This window comes from Mesoplodon bidens (assembly GCF_964165515.1).
Source record: "Mesoplodon bidens genome assembly, chromosome: 18".
Taxonomy (NCBI): Eukaryota; Metazoa; Chordata; class Mammalia; order Artiodactyla; family Ziphiidae; genus Mesoplodon; species Mesoplodon bidens.
This window is the reverse complement of record NC_138175.1, coordinates 27,263,692-27,281,965: the sequence shown is the minus strand read 5'-3', so window position 1 is coordinate 27,281,965 and position 18,274 is coordinate 27,263,692. Positions and strand designations below refer to the sequence as shown.

Sequence of the window (18,274 nt, the reverse complement as noted above, 5' to 3'; positions counted from 1 at the left end):
TGTACTATTAATATATTCTTGAATCATTTGCTGACTACATTTTCAATAGGAAAAGGAGGAACAGGACAGTCAAAGGCCCCAGCCCAATTAGAGGGCTTGATGGCATCACTGACATCCATGCCCCTACTCCAGATGAAAGAGGTAGGTAGAGGTAGTAGTCCTAGAGTGTGCATTTATTGAGTTCCTGTGATATACTGGCTGCTTTTGCATATAAGTCATCTGATTTTAATCCTCATCTTAATATTATAAAGTTGGTTATTATTGTACCTGTTTCACAAATGGAGAAACTGGAATTAAGAGAGTCGAGTGGTTTATCCAGGCTCCCAAAGCTAATGGCAGAGATGGTACTTGACCTGGTTTCTTCTTACCCTTCTTTATCTTCTGTCATGAAGAGGTAGCTGTAGTAACATCTTCAGGATGTACATTATCTTTGTATTAGCGATGATCAAACTGAGTTAAGTTGGGCTAAGTAAGTTTTCCAAAATTACACATTTAGCAAGTGGTGGAAATAGGAGTTGAAATCAGGAGATTGTTAGAAATAAACTGCAAGCCCTTCCCAGGCTTGGGGCTATCTTTACACAAAGGTTTACAAAATTCTTGAAGTTAAAAACATCAGTAGGTGGGAAGTCTGCCTGTGCAGAAATAATACAAGTGTTGTGACATCTGGCAATGCCTCCTTCATAAGAGATGAAGGTCAGAGTGGTCATGTTATGGAAGACCTTGAATGACCCACATAAGGATTTGTTCTTAATTTGGTAGACAATCGGGAGCTTTTGAAGAACCTTGATGGAAGGTGATCAGAGCTGTGCTTTTAGAAAAATCAATGCATACGTTAGAAGGTGAAGCTACTGAATGTAAGCACTCTCTCTCAACAGTTCTAAAACTGGAATGACTTTATTGCCTCTCTGCATTCCCTTGACCTTTTCCCAATATCAGTTAGGAAACCTAATGTTATTTAACATTTAATACAACGCATTATTTCTTTTTCCCCAAAGGCATTTGAATGATGAGGCTAAGATCCCAAACTTTTGCATATATACAATGAAGACATTTTAATACTGAGTCAGTAAGTCAGACCAGTCAGTATTTTAGTGACGAAAACTGAAATGTAAAACGTTACATGTTTCTTGGGTGACTTTTAAACCAATGGATATGATGACTATGTTGAAATGAAGTATACATACATAAGTGTATATGTGTAGTTATACGTATATAGTTATGCACATATATTCATATATAGTTATATTTGTATCTAGGATTCTGCACTGTAGGCTAGTTTCTATTTCTCATACTTACCTCATATTCCTCTTAATAACACTAGAGGTCACTCAGACCCTGTCTTTAATTTAGTTTTGCCATTTTTTTCATCTTCATTTAAGTTCCATCTGAATTCCTGTTGCGGACTTGGTGTTTTCTTTATGAATTATACAGCTTGCCTCTCTTAACCTGCTAATGTTAGTTTGCAGCATTCCCTATTACACTGATAGTTTAATTGACAAATTAACTTGTATTAGTTTGCCAGATACTGACACAAGTGAGATTTTTCTTCATCTCCTCAATGGTTGATGTCAGCTATAGAGAGGCAGGTTGATTGGATGCAGAATGCTTCTAATTTCAGAAAAATCAATGATATAACCATAGTGTTCAAAGGGTGGTTCATTTCCTCCCATTCCTTTTAATTTTATTTTCCCCTTCTAACTTCTTCCAGCAGGTATACTGGTGGGCACTTGCTCCTGGGTCTCCATGTAGCTGGTACCTAAATGGCATCTGGGGGTAAATGATATTTCTGGCTACCTGAACCTGTTGTGCCCTCTAAGATATTGGCCATCAAAGGACTTGCCAAAACAGAACATTTTCATACAATTTTTGAAAAATGCTTGATTGATAAAGTTTTGTTATGAGCATAAGGCTGTTTTCTGATTGTGATAAAAAAGAAGCAATCTTTGCTTTTTCTTCAGTTTCTTCCATGAACAGCTCCTTGGGAATGTGAAGACAACAGCATGGTCAAGAGTAGTGATTCTCAGATTTTAGTGTGAATCATCTGGAGGGATTTTACAAATGCACATTTCTGAGCCCGGTCCTCAGCGTTTCTGATTCAGTAGGTCTGGGTGAGATTTGAGAATGTACATTTCTAACAATTTCCCAAATAATGCTTAAGCTGTTGGTCCTGGGACACCTTTCTAAACCACTGATCTATAGGATAGAGCACCATATTTGGAGTTGGGAGGCTCAGCTTCTAGTTTTAGTTTTGCCAGAAGTAAATGGACAAGTGATCTAACCTTATGTGACAGGAATATTTCATACTGCTTTGCTTGTAACTCCATTATGGTCATTTCAAAATAATCACAGTCTACCATTGTGAGAAGTGTTTTCCTACATCTCTCCTCCTCACTTTCCCCATCTCTCCTGGGTCCCGTCTAATCTAACTACTTGGAGTTCCCTGAAGACAATATGTTCTTCCATAATTCCTTGCTTTTGTATATGCTATATCTTGGAGCCATTTTTTCCCCATTGATTTACTTGTTAACTCCTATACATCCTTCATATACCAGTTTAACAGTCATAACTGTAAAGCTTTACTCATTTGCCCCCAGCTCTAACTTCCCTTGTTAGAGCTGGTAATTCCTTTTAAGGTCTTCTCATATTACCTTGAACATAATACATATCATATCAATATAGTGTTCTTGTTGGTTCATTGGACAGCTGCTTCTCTCAGAGGAGATAGAATCTTATTCATCTTTGTGTCTGTATTACTTAGTGCAGTTCTAGTACAAAGCTGGCATTTCATAAATGTTTAGTGCATGATTAAATCTGTACATGTATCTGTTTTTCCTTCTATATTGTGAGATCCTCTAGATGGATATCTTGATCATTTTTGCTTTTTTGATACATTCCTGTCTTTACACATTATAGTTTTAATGAAGGTTAAATTGCATAAAAAATGAAAAGGTTAGAATGAGAGACCCTATATGTCTTTTAGTTAAAGTGTCTCCAGATTCTAAGTGCAAAACTGACTTGGGGGCTTCCCTGGTGGCGCAGTGGTTGAGAATCTGCCTGCTAATGCAGTGGACGTGGGTTCGAGCCCTGGTCTGGGAGGATCCCACGTGCCGTGGAGCAACTAGGCCTGTGAGCCACAACTACTGAGCCTGCGCGTCTGGAGCCTGTGCTCCGCAACAGGAGAGGCCGTGATAGCGAGAGGCCTGCGCGCCACGATGAAGAGTGGCCCCTGCTTGCCACAACTAGAGAAAGCCCTTGCACAGAAACGAAGACCCAACACAGCAAAAATAAATTAATTAATTAATAAACTCCTACCCCCAACATCTAAAAAAAAATTTATTTATTAAAAAAAAAACTGACTTGGTATTTTTTCATTGTGCATTTATTATAATTGGATCTGATTTTAATAATAGTGTTTAACATTTAGACGTGTTTTTGAGCTAGGGACTTCACAAAACACACAGGGATTTTTGCAATATTCACAACAATCTACAATGTTTTATTGTTTACCTGTATTTTACAGAAAAAAATACTGAGGTTTAACTAAGCAAGGTCATATATTTAGTGATGAATCTGGGATTCATATTTATTAGATTATTATATTAAAAATAATTTTGAGAGAGAAAAAACATTTAATCAATGAATTTGAGTTGTCAAACGTGTCAACCTTTAATATAATCAGAAAATGAAAGTAGGATACAGTGAATGTCCTTGTCCTAGAAATAAGATGGAAAGAAGTTGTCCAGAGTTGTACTAAGATGGAATGACTTTGTGAAGCTTTGATAATGTGTCACAGCTTTGTGGCAGGAAAAGCAAGTATACAGATTATATGTCATTGGTCCTGTGGCAGAGCTCATGCTAAGCAGGAATACTGGCATAATTCCTGTACCATTGTCAGGCTGTCAAAAACTCAGGCTAGGGCTTCCCTGGTGGCGCAGTGGTTGAGAGTCCACCTGCTGATGCAGGGGACGCGGACTCGTGCCCGTCCGGGAAGATCCCACATGCCACGGAGCGGCTGGGCCCGTGAGCCATGGCCGCTGAGCCTGTGCGTCCGGAGCCTGTGCTCCGCAATGGGAGAGGCCACAGCAGTGAGAGGCCCACGTACCGCAAAAAAAAAAACCCAAACAACAAAAAACAAAACAAAACAAAACTCAGGCTATAAGGAGGAGTTACTGTTGAGTGAGGCTAGTCTTCCATACTCATCATGTTCCTAGGACCCTAATTCTTCAAGGCCAAGAGTTAGAAAAGGGGAGATTTTGCCCATGGGCTTGTGAAAGCACTTGCTTATTTTGTCTCAGTGCCTGGTACAGTTCTGTGTGCTAACAGCACATCTAGACAGAAAGGAATTTTGTTCCAGTTCCATTCTGTGTGGAGGTTGCTTACACAGTCAGTTTAATTTGGGCACCACATCCTTTTTTTCTTTTTTTTAAAAATTTATTTGATTTTTGGCTGTGTTGGGTCTCCGTTGCTGCACGCAGGCTTTCTCTAGTTGCGGTGAGCGGGAGGCTACTCTTCATTGCAGTGCGTGGGCTTCTCATTGCAGTGGCTTCTCTTGCTGCGGAGCACGGGCTCTAGGTGTGTGGACTTCAGTAGTTGTGGCATGGGGGCTCAGTAGTTGTGGCTCCCAGGCTCTAGAGTGCAGGCTCAGTAGTTGTGGCACATGGGCTTAATTGCTCCATGGCATGCGGGATCTTCCCATATCAGGGCTCGAACCCGTGTCCTCTGCATTGGCAGGCGGATTCTTAAGTACTGCGCCACCAGGGAAGCCCTGGGCACCACATTCTAATAAATAAAATGTTGGCTGCAGTTCTCATTAGTGACATTGTTATCATTAGTGACTTGAAGACTCTTTTTAACCAATGAATTATAATATGATATCTTACTGTGGGTGCAGCCACACCTCCTCCTGCCACTTAAAGCTGACCCTAAGACAAGGAGTTGATATGGGGAATTTATTTTGAAGGTGATCACAGAAAACAGAAGTGTGGAAAGTAGAGAGAGAGAGAGACAAGAAAGGAAGAAAAACAATAAAGTATGTGATAATGAGCTGATTACTGCTTAGAATTGTCCCACTGAAAGATAAAGAAGTTGGGACATTTATCCATAGACTTTTACCCTCCATAGTGTGAGGACTGCATTGGGGGTAGACTCGCCCACATTTTTGGGTTGCACCTGCATGTGGCTAAGCCATCTTCTCCAGCTTTAGAGAAAACAGTACAGAGAGGCACCATGGGATATCGGCAAAGATGCATGGAACTGTCTACCATACAAGTGCTGAAATTAGGTGGACTGAGGGAGGGAAATGGTTCATTATAAGTATCTGCTACATCTGACAAGAAGTCTTACCTAAGAATAATGGCCAAAATGATGAAATAAATTGTATATGCTTTACTCATTATTTATATATTTATGTATGATTTTTTGCTGTGTTTTGAGAGATTACAGTCATGTCAAGTGATATTCAGTTTAAGGTTGGTATTTGTGCCAACCTCTCCTCCTAAAAAATTGGCAAAATGCCAATTTCTGGCACATTTTGAAAAAACCATAAAAAAGAACTAAAACCTTAGTTTTAAAGCTTATTAATGAATTAATTTTACTAGAAGATCAGATCATGGGATGGGAATAGGTGGGTATAAGACTAGAATGACACATTTAATATAATGGCCTCCAGAATTTTGGATTTAAAAATCATTTTATTTCTCATTTCAGAAAATTAAAAAAAAACCTCAATAAAAAATATAAAGAAGAAGGCAACTGCATCAACCATAACCTCCCATCTAGAAATAATCATTGTTACTGTATTGGTGTAATTCTTCCCAGTCAATAAATGCCAGTTCCCTACTGAGTGGCAGGTAAGGAAACATATTTATTGAATGCCTTTTATTTGCTGGACATCAAGTTGAACATTCTACACACCTTCCCTAATCCATTAGCCCTTGCACTGTTTGTTTTTAGGAAGCCACCATCCCAGCTCCAGAAGTCAGCGTACGTGTGTTGGGTACTGCCCAGAGCTGTCTCCAGTCATTGAGAGAATGCTTTGCCTCCCACAGGCCCCAGGTGAGTGAGTCAGAAAGGTTAAGGGCAGCCTGGGAAATGCTGAGAAATGTTTTTTCTAATGGAAATGAAAATGGAATAGAGAGAGGCAGAGGAATGGGGGAAATGTATTAGAGTAAAGCAATGGAAAAGAAATTTCCTGAAATGTATTTTCCTCCCAGCACTATGTTATGTCTGTTTTTAGGTCTGCTTGTTCAAATGACTAGGCAGATTTTCCCAATTAAACCATCATTTACAACCCTGCTCATCCTAAATGTGTAAATAAGCTTCCTTTGGGTTTGTCTGACAGGCATTTACTTTGCATCATCATTCATGTTTTGACAACATTACTGGAGATGAAAACAATTCTGCCATACTCCCAACTCCTTGAAATACCTTTTTCCTCCTTTTATCTTTGATTCATTGGTGTAAATAAATAAAACCTGTCCTACCGTCTCTTGCTTCTCCTCCCTCCTTCCCTCTGCAATTCAGGATTTTAATCTGAAAATGGTTATTTTTAGCCTTGTTCTCTGCTGTGCCTCTGCTCTGTCCTCCCTATGCTGCTGATTGCTGATAACACAGCTGGCTTGTGGGGATGGGGGGTGGCCGGTGCAATCTGCAAACATTACAGATAAGATTGATTGAAAAGTGGGCTGCAGCTGATAGAGACCCCTCTGAGGCCTAGGAAGCAGGAGCTTCCTAAAGGGTTTGCTTTTAGGGGGAGGTTTTTCAACCACACTTCCATGGGGGCCTGTGGTGGGGAGAGGCAGATATTAAAAACTTGTCCCTTCTTGGGTAGTCTTGGGACTCAGGGGTGGGCTGATTTTAGAAAATTAGGGACTGTGTGGGCAGAGAAAGGGCTATTTTTCAAACTATGTAGGATAAAAGAGTCAGGAGGTATGCCATATCCAGAGGCAGTCCAAAATGAGGTTTTCAGTGATAGTATAAGCAGGCTCCCAATCTGATAACCTGTAGGCCACAAGTGCCCTGTAGGTGTGTTTTGCTTGGCTTTCAGTGTTTTTCTTTAAAAATGTATTATTGTTGTCATTCAATTACGTATTTAATATTTAGTATTATATTCAATATTCAATTATATATTCAACATGAAATTGAACATTATATATAATCACATATTCATATATATATTTATATATGTGAACATTTACTATGTGCCAAGAACTGCTCTAAGCTGTTCAGAAATACCATGTAATTTACTTTTTATAGCAACCCTATTAGTTAGGTTCCAATATTGTCCTTACTTCACAGATGAGGAAACTGAGGCACGGAGAGGTTAGATAACTTGTGAAAGGCCATATACCTTACACATGATATTAAAACAGTGAGAGATTTTTACATATAAAACTAAAAATCAGTATTTCTGAATATTTGAAACTTCTAGTGACTCTTGGGCTCTCAATCCTTAGGGCAACAACTGTCCTTATTAGATAGGATATGCATGGCTACTATTTATTGGAGTCTTCACATATCCCTATTCGCTGTAATTGGTCGACTTTTAAAACTTCTGTTATTTTCCTTACTCCTAAGGGTAGTTAAGTAAATAACATCTGGGATAGAGTCATAGTTTTCAAATCAGGGAGATGAGGTTTAGCAAAAGGAGGCATTAGAAAATGGCATTGGGGGGCTTCCCTGGTGGCTCAGTGGTTGAGAGTCCGCCTGCCAATGCAGGGGACATGGGTTCGTGCCCTGGTCTGGGAAGATTCCACATGCTGCAGAGCGTCTGGGCCCGTGAGCCGTGGCACTGAGCCTGTGCGTCTGGAGCCTGTGCTCCGCAATGGGAGAGGCCACAGTAGTGAGAGGCCCGCGTACCGCCAAAAAAAAAAAAAAAGAAAAGAAAAAAGAAAATGGCATTGGGGGATGGAGGAAGTCCTGAGAAAATGCTTAGAGTCCACTGGTCCCAAACTGCGTGTTACCTGCCTGGGTAGTGATTACAGTCACACATCTATTTAGCTATATATTATAGACAACTAAAACTGAGCTAAAAACTAAGGACACAGCTCTGGGTAAAAACCAAACAGAACTCTAAGTCTAGAAGGACAGTGCTGGTAATCAATGACCATACAATCATGCAGTACAAAGGGTGGGGGGGCAGGCATTGAAAGTGGTGATGTCTGGGAGTCAGCTCTGAGGCGGTGCCTTTTGTTCTAAGAGCAGGAGTCGAAGTTAGCCAGGAAGGAATAGGTCATCACTTACGGTTGTGAAGATTGTGCCCTGAAAACATATGCTCTTTCCTGAGACAGTGTTAGGAATCAAGAGCAATCCAGTTGCAAAGGCTTGAGAGAGCAGGGCAGGCAGAAGAAATGAATGAAAGGCACTCACCAGCTTTGTCTATTAGTTGAAGCGTTGGTCTCTTGAGTATCAGTTTTCTTCATTTTAAAAGTGGGGATAAAAAAAGTGCTGACCTCATAGTTTTGTTTCAAGACTTAATTGTGATAATATAGGTAAAGTGCTTACAGAGAACATGACACATTGTATTGCTCATCAATATGGCTATTATGTCATACTAAGTTTTTGTTCTGTGGTCATTGGTGTTAATAATAATGATGAGGTTAATAGTACTTATATTATTGTTATTAGAAACTCCAGTTGGTTCTGTGGGAAGATAAAACTTACTGTTTCCATAACTGTACCTCATGAAGATGCACATAACAGAGCCATGGATGAAACAGTGTGCAGTGAAGTGACCCTGAGATGGGGGGCATTGGGAAGGGGCGAATGAAAAGAAAAAGCAGAGTAAACAGAACAACCAAAGAAATCCACTCTACAATGCATTCCCATTTTCTTCCTGCTATTAAAATATAGTAAAAATATTTCTCCACACCCATGACCTTTGTAATTGATCGGTGAGGTGATAAGAGGTAGAATTCAGGCTCAAATAGGTGAGTGATGGTTTCTTTCTCCTATCCAAAGTTAAGCTGGAATCTGAACTTCAAATCCTAATTATAATCTTTTTTTATAGCACTTACGACTCAGATACATAGTATGTTTTTTGTGCAAATAGTCCATCTTGGCATTCGTGTGATGTCCTACAGGAAAACAAAGTGAGAGCCTCCCAGTAGCACAGCCCCACCCTCCTGTCAATACATAATCTGGATCTGTTAGTCTTCGGCTCTATTAACATCTGACTTCATTGCTCTCAAAAAAGGTTGAGAACAAACGTCCTTCTCCTGGTTATCTGTTCTCTCACCCTCACTTTCTATCAGTTCTTCCCTCCAGGAGACATAAGAGGGCAATGAGCTAAAAGGAAACAAGCCAAGCCTTAGACACCTAGAATTTGGTTCAGAGGCTTTTGTTTTTTGCTCCATCTGAAACTATTGAAAGCTATGGGCTCGATGTTCAAATGTGGGAACTAAGGGGACATTTCTGCCTTTTTCTTTCTCCCTTCTCAGCATTCATTAGTTCTGTACTAATAACAGCTTCTGGAGACTCCTTTGGGAAATACACCTTCTCCTCTCTCAGACCATTAGCTGACCCAGCCTCAGCTGCAGGGATAGGTGAGCAACCAGCCCCACCAATGTTTCATCCTGGAGCCTCGGGGCTTTCTTCAGGGAAGGAGACATACCCTAGTCTATCCAGTCAGAGCTGATATTTGGATGTTTACTGAGGAGATTGGAGGAAATTGTTCTTCTTTTTGCTGGTCTTATAGTTACAAAGATGAAAGACCAGAGCTGCCAGAGGCCACACAAAGAGATCCTGTTTGAGCATGAAACATACACAGAGGAAAGCAGAGCCAAGGCATGGGGAAAGGAAAGAGAGATAGAGAGATAGAGGTAGAGTGGGGAGGGGAGAGGCCAGAGGAAAGGGAAGCGGGGGAGGGGGAGAGAGAGAGAGAGAAATCTCTAAAATGAACTCTACTACTAGCCGTTTTAGTTGTATGATTTAGTAATTTGCCTGTTTTGCTTAAGCCAGTTTGACTTGACTCTTCCATAATTTGCAACTCTAAGAGTGATGACTAATAAATGTATGTTCACAGCCATCTGGGTCCCAAGCAAAGCAAAACCTTTGAAATTGGTTTGTTAATTCAGAAGGAAGAAGACAAAGAAAGTCCATCTACAAACATCCAAGTAATGGACTGTGCTAACTTGGAATTGGTTTCTGAGCCATTGGATGTGACAAATGGCATGTATGAATTTAAAGGGATGAAGTAAAAGGTTGCAGATCTTGACAAGGACACTTTGTGGCTGCAAAGCCCTGATATGACAACTGAAGTCACACTTCCTGAGGGTGTATGAAAGATTAGCAACTTCAAATTCTGATTCCATCAAGTTGTGTATCCTACTCTTCTTTTCCTGGATTCTTATATGTTATCCATAAAGGTCGTGGTAATTTGTAGGGGTGAGTTTTTAACATTTATTTATGGCTGGGAACTACAAGCACATGGTTTTATCTTTGGCTTGCAGGAGAAGGAACAGGATGACTGGTAGAAGAACTTAAGCACTTTATCATTATTACTCCTCTGGAATGCTGTGATTTTAGGTGGTTTCATGCACCACCCTATGAAACTTACATTTACAATGATGTTGCAGGTGGCCAGCAGGTGCTAGATAGTGCAGAGTTTTGTCGACAATTGGAAGGAGCTTGGAGGAAGCCATTCTACATCCTATCATATATTTTAAGACAAGACTTATGACACCTCTGATTCTTTCCCTTCCCAAGCTAAATAACATCAATTACTCCAAATAATCATCATATGAAGTTATTTCCCCACAATTCTTGAATGCAGGAATCTGTCTTTTTTCAAAGGTGCCTTCCCAGATTTTAGCACACTTCCTAGCACATATTAGGTGCTCAATACATTTTGGGGGTTGGAATTAATTTCCTTATCATATCAGCTTTGTTTATATTTATTTTTGCTCACTCTGATTCTCCTTCTGCAGGATGCTATTTTTTAGTTTCAAACTCCACTCAATTCTTCCCCATCTCTCTCCACTTCTCATATAAATGAAGTGGGGGAGAGGAGAGGGAGAGTTAGTTAGTTCTGGTTTCTTATGAAAAGGGGAACTCCGTCGTGGTGGCCAGAGCCAATTGATTCCTAATTAAATGAAGCATAGAATTGAGCTGGGATGCATTTGTTCTGATTCAAAAGCCGTCTTTCCTTCCTGCCTGATGATTGTGTCTCTTTCAGTGTCAGCACAATGTGGGCAGGGAGGAACTCTCTCTGCTCTGTTCCACTCCACACAGGGATAAAGGGAGATGTAAGCACAGAATGCTTTGTGATGAAGCAGGAGCCACTTGTTAGAGCAAGGGGAGAATCGACAATAATAGGAGACTGCCCAAATGGAAAGGATGGGATCACAGGCAGTCGTTCTTTTAGCAGCAGAAACTTTTCACTCCCCAAGAAGCAGGAAAGAAGCCAGCAGAGGTGATTAAGCCAGTGATCAGGATGAAGAGCAGTCTGAGATACAGTCAATGTGCAGAAACGACTCAGCAGGCTCGCCAAGCTGGGGCTGAACCTGTGGCTCTGTGAACCAGCCTGAACACTTCATCACTGGAATCTGCCAAGAACCAGGCTATAATTTATCTGTGGCAGTGGACGCTGATCATCAGATATCCTGTTTATACCCACTCACTCATTCATGCATTCAACAACTATGGAAGGTGCTCCCTCTCTGTGCCAAACCACTTGCTAGACAGTGAGGATTCATAGGTGGTTAAGATGGTCTCTTTTACTAGAGGAACTCCTGATTTATTTTATTTTATTTTTGGCTGTACCACGCAGCATGTGGGATTTCAGTTCCCTGACCAGGGATCGAAAGGGGGCTCTTGGCAGTGAAAGCGTGGAGTTCTGACCACTGTACTGCCAGGGAATTCCTGAGGAGCTCCTAATTTAATGGAGGAAAGTAATAAATGAAATCAGAGTAAACCCTCCATGACTGGTAGCTGTTATTTTCATATTCTGGGGACCCAAGCAAACATTCATTAGTGATTATTTCATATAACAACTCTGGAAGGTAAATTCTATTTTCCTCTCTGTTTTTAGGTAGAAAGCACTATGATCAACATTATCCCAAAATCAGTGGAAAAGCTGAGTTTGAACCCATGTGGTTAAGAAGTAAGCACAAAGTACATAAGAACATAGGAGTGATTGACTCACCTTTCCTGGGAGCATTCAGAAAAATGTTACCAAATAAGTACTTTTTGATTTGGGTCTTGAAGTATAACTAAGAGTTCACCTGACAAAGACAAAGGTTGACAGGAGGTTATTTCAGCATTTGTAACATATAAGTGGAAATGGCCATAGGAAATATTTTTGGATTCTTTTGTGAAGCCCACTTAAGTAATAGTTGTCATTGAACAGCATATTTTGATAATCTGATTTAGATTTAGTTTTATGGCTTTAAGCAATATAGTTTTGGCTTCAGTGTGATGGTCACATTTTACTGACTTTCAAAAGATGAGGTATAATTGACATATTAGTTTTAGGTGTATAACCTTATGGTTCAATTTGTATACATTGCAAAATGATCGTCACAAGTCTAGTTAACATCCCTCACTATACATAGTTACAAATATTTTTTTCTTGTGATGAGAATGTTAAAGATCTACTCTCTTAACAGCTTTCAAATATGCAGTACAGTATTATTAACTATAGTCACCATGCTGTGCATTACATCCCCGTGTCTTATTTATTTTATAACTGGAAGTTTGTACCTTTTAACCCCCTTCACCCATTTCATCCATTCAGGATGGATTTGTGAAGGGCTATGGGATTAACTCTCAGAATCAGTCACAGAATTTAGAGCAAGATCAGAAAAGCCGTAATGGAAGGTGAGCCCATAGTGATTGTCACAAGCAAGATTAGGGTGTGAGCACCTGGCCTTTATCATCCATCTGATATGGGGCACGGGGATGTTTCCATTTGACTTAAAGGGTTGGGTTTCAGAAGACAGACATGGTGTATGAGGCTTTAATTTCATTGGTCCATACATTCCTGATGTTGCCTTAGTGTTCATTATCTCACTTCCAGCCAAATGGTCTCACAGGCTCTATTCCTGCTCTCTTTAAATCAGTGGTTTTGCCAGTAACCGGAATTAAAATTCAAAAAAGCAAAAACATTTCTCATGTCACTCCTTTGCTTAAAAATCCTGTAGTCTTCAGGATAAAATCCAAAATCGCAAGCAACTCATATTGTTACTGAACCGAACTTGGGTCTGCTCATCCAGCGTTGGAGCAGAGCCAATCTACCGACACCAGATTGTGGTGAAGGAAATACAGCATTTATGGCAGGGCACCAAGCAGGGAGAATGGGCAGCTTATGCTTGAAAGATCCAAACTCCCCAGTAGCTTTCAGGGAGGAGTTTCTAAAGACAGTGTGAGGGAGAAGGTCACAGGGTGTGTGATCAGCTTGTACACAATTCTCTGATTGGCTGATGGTGAGGTGACAGGGTAAGGTTTTGAGGATCTCAGTCATCAACCTTCTGGTTCCAGCTGGTCTGGGATCAGCGTGCTGGTGGGCAGCATACAGTTATCGTCTTCCACCTGGTGGGGGTTTTACAGTATCTGCAAAACAATTCAAGGATATAGCTTGGACTATTATCTGTAGCCCTTCAGGAGGAACTAAAGTTCCTTGACCTTTTTTTAATGGCTAGATTATTATTATTTTGTCTTGAATGACTGTTTTCCTTTGTTTTAGCATTTTCTCACTTCTCTGAGTAAATGTGCTCTTTGGAACTTGGGGAAGGCCTAGGAGGCTAAAGCTTTTCTACAAACAAGAAACAGGGGACACTGAGGTCTGTCCCCAGGAAGGCCCTGCAGGGTCCTGCTTGATTTCAGTATAAGGCTCCTGTTTGATTCTTTAGTTTTAATTGTTTTGTAACCTATAGCCTTCTCTGCCCTCCACTCCCAGTGCTCTGTGCCAGTGTCTTTGCATATCCTGGGATATTACTGCTCTCCCACACCTCCCTCATCTAGCCAACTCCTCTTTTCTTATGAGTTTGATATTAAACAGCCTCTTTTTAGGAAGGTTTCTCTGGTCCCCCTGAAGACTGGGTGAGGGTTGCCCCTTTCTGTGGTTTTACCACGTGGCACACAGTGTCAGACATGACTCTGTGTGTCTCTCTTCTGCAGGCTCATGAGATCAGCATCTTCGATCATTTCATATAAAGGCTCTCAATAAATATTTGGTGAATGACAAGATGAGAACTTCATTAGAAATGTGGAAACTTTTGACCAGATTTCTAGAATGCAGTTTTGGTTGTGTGGTTTACACAACAATATATTTGGTTTGAGTTGTGTTGGGGTATAGTTTTTACTTTTCAGTCCTCTTCCCCAGTGGCACTATTGAGTGAAGAGAGTCTTCACTATGAGAACAAGTTAAAATGATAAATTTCTTTTCATATAGAATAGCCCCCATTTAAATTTTTTACTTTGAAATAATTTCAAAATTACAGAAACGTTTTAAGAAAAATACAAAGAATTTCTGGTATCTTTCACCCAGGTATCCCAAATGTTAACATTTTGTCATATTTGCTTTATTATTCTTTCTATATATGTTATTTTTCCTTCTGTAACATTTGAAAATAGTCACAACTATGCTATCTCTTTAACCCTAAATACTTTAGGGTGTATTTTTTACAGTATGGTAATCAAAATCAGGAAATTAATATTGAAACAATACTATAGGGCTTCCCTGGTGGCGCAGTGGTTGAGAGTCCGCCTGCCGATGCAGGAGACACGGGTTCGTGCCCCGGTCCGGGAAGATCCCACATGCTGCTGAGTGGCTGGGCCCGTGAGCCATGGCCGCTGAGCCTGCGTGTCCGGAGCCTGTGCTCCGCAGCGGGAGAGGCCACAACAGTGAGAGGCCCGCGTACCACCAAAAAAAAAAAAAAAAAGAAACAATACTATAATCTGTAGGCTGTATTCAAGTCAAAGTTATTTTATAAAAAGCATTCAGTATTTTAAAAGGGCATTTGGTTTGTCCCGTGTCCTCATGCTTATCCATGTGGGACATCTTTTTTTTTTTTTTTTTTTTTTTTTTTTTTTTTGCGGTACGCGGGCCTCTCACTGTTGTGGCCTCTCCCGTTGCGGAGCACAGGCTCCGGACGCACAGGCTCAGCGGCCATGGCTCACGGGCCCAACCGCTCCGCGGCATGTGGGATCTTCCCGGACCGGGGCACGAACCTGTGTCCCCTGCATCGGCAGGCGGACTGTCAACCACTGCGCCACCAGGGAAGCCCATGTGGGACATCTTTGAATCGGGAACTTGGCAGTATGGACTTGAGGCAAGGAGAGATCAGGATTTTCATGTTAGCACACAAGGGACAGCAATATGTTGAAGTCACAGTGCTTTCAGGAAATAGGTAAAAATAGGTAGATGGAGATGGAGAGAGAAAGAGAATGAGAAATGAGAATTGACTTCGGATATCCATGCATGTGAGCACAGGCACTTATCTCTGTTCCCCTCTGTCCAGCTTCTAAAGTCCCCATTCCCTGGACTCTGAGAAAGATATGCCACATGCTAGACTGTGCTCTTTTTGGTGAATGAGCCAATGTGCTTTTCTAGTAAATATGGTTTCGACACATACACGCACATAGACATGCCTCCTAGCTGACCTTTAAAACACTGTTCTCTTTTAGAAACTAAGCAAGCCTTTGCTTTCTCCTGTTATACCAGTTTGCCTTTTCGAATAATTTGCCCTTCCGTACCTCTTTCTATTGTACTCCTCACGCCCCTAATAGATGACTAAGTATGAATAAACATACCAGTCCTTCCAAACACAAACTGATACTCTTGTCACAGTATATGTATACATATAAAAAAGCAGATTGAAAACACCTAATGAATTGAATCTGTTTCTTCTCACTAGTGTTTAGGAATGGCTGAAATTTAGCTATCCGGGGTCCCCATGTCAGGGGCTCCTGGGACATGGTTGTTCTTCAGTTCTCATTTTCCATTGCAGTGATCATGCCATCTGCCTCTTGTCCCTTGTTCTTATCAGACACACCACCACAGACCACCTGGATACGGGAAGCAGGCAGCACTGTCTGGTTAGACTCAGACATCCCTGGGAGTTGCACCCACCCATTCTTTGCTATAAATTGAAGCTTCTTCTCTTGGCATGATTAGCCCTAGACCTGGAATACGAGAACAGCACATTGAGAAATACGGGAAAGAAGGCCAAATTTGTGTCTTTGTCCAGAGAGTAATCATTTGTCTATGCATTCTGCAGTGATCACAATTCTCAGCTATGTGGTCTTGATCTGTTTAGGAACAGAGCACACTTGGTTACAATCTACATCTCAATGTAAATCTAGCTTGTCAAAAACTATGCGGATTTGGCAGCCAAAGTAGTAACTGAGTCAGAATTAACATTTTGCTGCTTGATAAACATATTCTCTGGCTCCATGATTACATCTCTGGTTCAGGGGATATTATTGCTTGGCACTAATTTAATCAGATAATTTTTTGGCTTGAAAAGATCCTAAAGATGGCATACTCCAGTCTCGTCTTGATCTTCCCATGAATATACCTCAGTTTACTCATTTGTGCACCAACCCTGCCCCCAGGAGCTGCCAGATTTCACATGGCAGAGAGAGTGTGGCTCTTGCTCTGAACCTCTGGAGGAATTTGGTATTCAGCGGGAGGTGTCCACTTTATCCTGCTAATAGGAATGATTATTTTCCATGACCTCCAAAACAGATTCTAAATAGAAGATGTCCTTCTGTGAGTTAGGGACAGAGAGTGCATACCAAGACAGAGAGTGTAAATGGCTTGGGAAGTGGACCCAGAGCCCTGATCTTGAGTAGTTCTCTATTTAGTTTGACTGTGGGGTCATTGCTTGAATGACCTAGAGACGCTGAAATTCTTTATTCTGGGACTCAGACCACAGGGAGAGTTTTTATTGTAACTCTTCTGGTAATGAAAATGAAATATTAAGAGCTCTTCATTACAGGCCTTAGGGAAATACGCAAATATGCTACAACTTTCTAAAATATGTCCTGATTAAATATCCCACTTCTCCACCTCCATAATCGGGAGATAATAGACCAGCTGATTGCGCTAAATGGATTCCAGCAAGCCTTACTGTCTTGTTCCATCAGGAGGGAATACTGATTTCTCCACTGTGTCATCTTCATCTACAAAGGATAACTTATTCCCACTATTCAGTGTAAATTTCTTTAAAAAAAGAAGAAAAAAACCTAATACTCAAAGCTCTATTTCTGTTTTATGTATGAATATTTTAGATACAGATATAGATATATATAGATATAGCTGTAGATATGCATAGACCCATAATGTTGAAAGTGTTTTTCTGGTTAGGGAGATCAAGGAATTTTTTTTTTCCATCCTTTATAATGCATTTCTTTTTTTCTTTTGCTTGTGGTTTATTTTATTTTATTTAAATTTAATTTTTATTTTATATTAGAGTGTAGTTGATTTATAGTGTTGTGCTAGTTTCAGGTATACAGCACAGTGATTCAGTTATACATATATCCATTCTTTTTTCAGATTCTTTTCCCATGTAAGTTATTACAGAATATTGAGTAGAGTTCTCTGTGCTATACAGTAGGTCCTTATTGATTACCTATTTTATATATAGTAGTGTCTATATGTTAATCCCAAACTCCTAATTTACGTTGTGGTTTCTTTTAAACTCCCAGGAGCCTCCTATAACCAAATACCTGGGTAAAAGAGTTCAGTTAAATTAGACGAATAAGGATGAAGAGCTTACTATATGCCAGACACTGTGCTGAGATCTGGGTATATAAGGATGAACAAGTTATAGATGCTTAGTGTCAAGTAGTAAGACTATTATTTTTTTGTGTGTGTAAATCTTGTTTCATGCAATAAGAGTAAAAATATTGATGAGGTTTTGGAGATAGAAAAATTACCTTTATTTGGAACAAGCAAGGGAAGATCTCTCAGAATAATCTGGATGGGGTTTTGGGGGATCATCATCCAACGTTTTGAAGTTTAACATCCAGCAGTAGTGAAGGTGGTCATTCCAGATAGTGGGAACAGCATGTGCAAAGCAAGGAAAGCTTTTTTAAAAGATTGCATGATGTGTAGGGGCAAGAGAAGTACATTAGGATTGCTGGAGTATAAAGGAGTGGGACAGCAGGGGGGCAAAAAGATCGATATGGCTCAGATCATGTAAATTCATGATGAGTGGTCAAGGAACTTGACCTTTATCTTTTAAGAAATGGGGAATGAATGAAGGGGAGCTAGAAAAAAAGGCACCTAGTTACTTTCAAGACCTTAGTTTCACGCCTGTCCAGAGCTTTG

At 40.4% G+C, this 18,274-nt stretch overlaps 1 long non-coding RNA gene across 1 annotated transcript in view; it reads left to right on the top strand.

Moving 5' to 3' along the window:
• Positions 1-18,274, top strand: part of LOC308606257 — a 1,608,653-nt gene that overhangs the window by 92,767 nt on the left and 1,497,612 nt on the right. The window contains exons 4-5 of the long non-coding RNA XR_014013787.1: positions 5,707-5,849; positions 5,931-6,054. This is a non-coding gene — a long non-coding RNA (uncharacterized lncRNA). The remainder of the gene's footprint in view (positions 1-5,706; positions 5,850-5,930; positions 6,055-18,274) is intronic.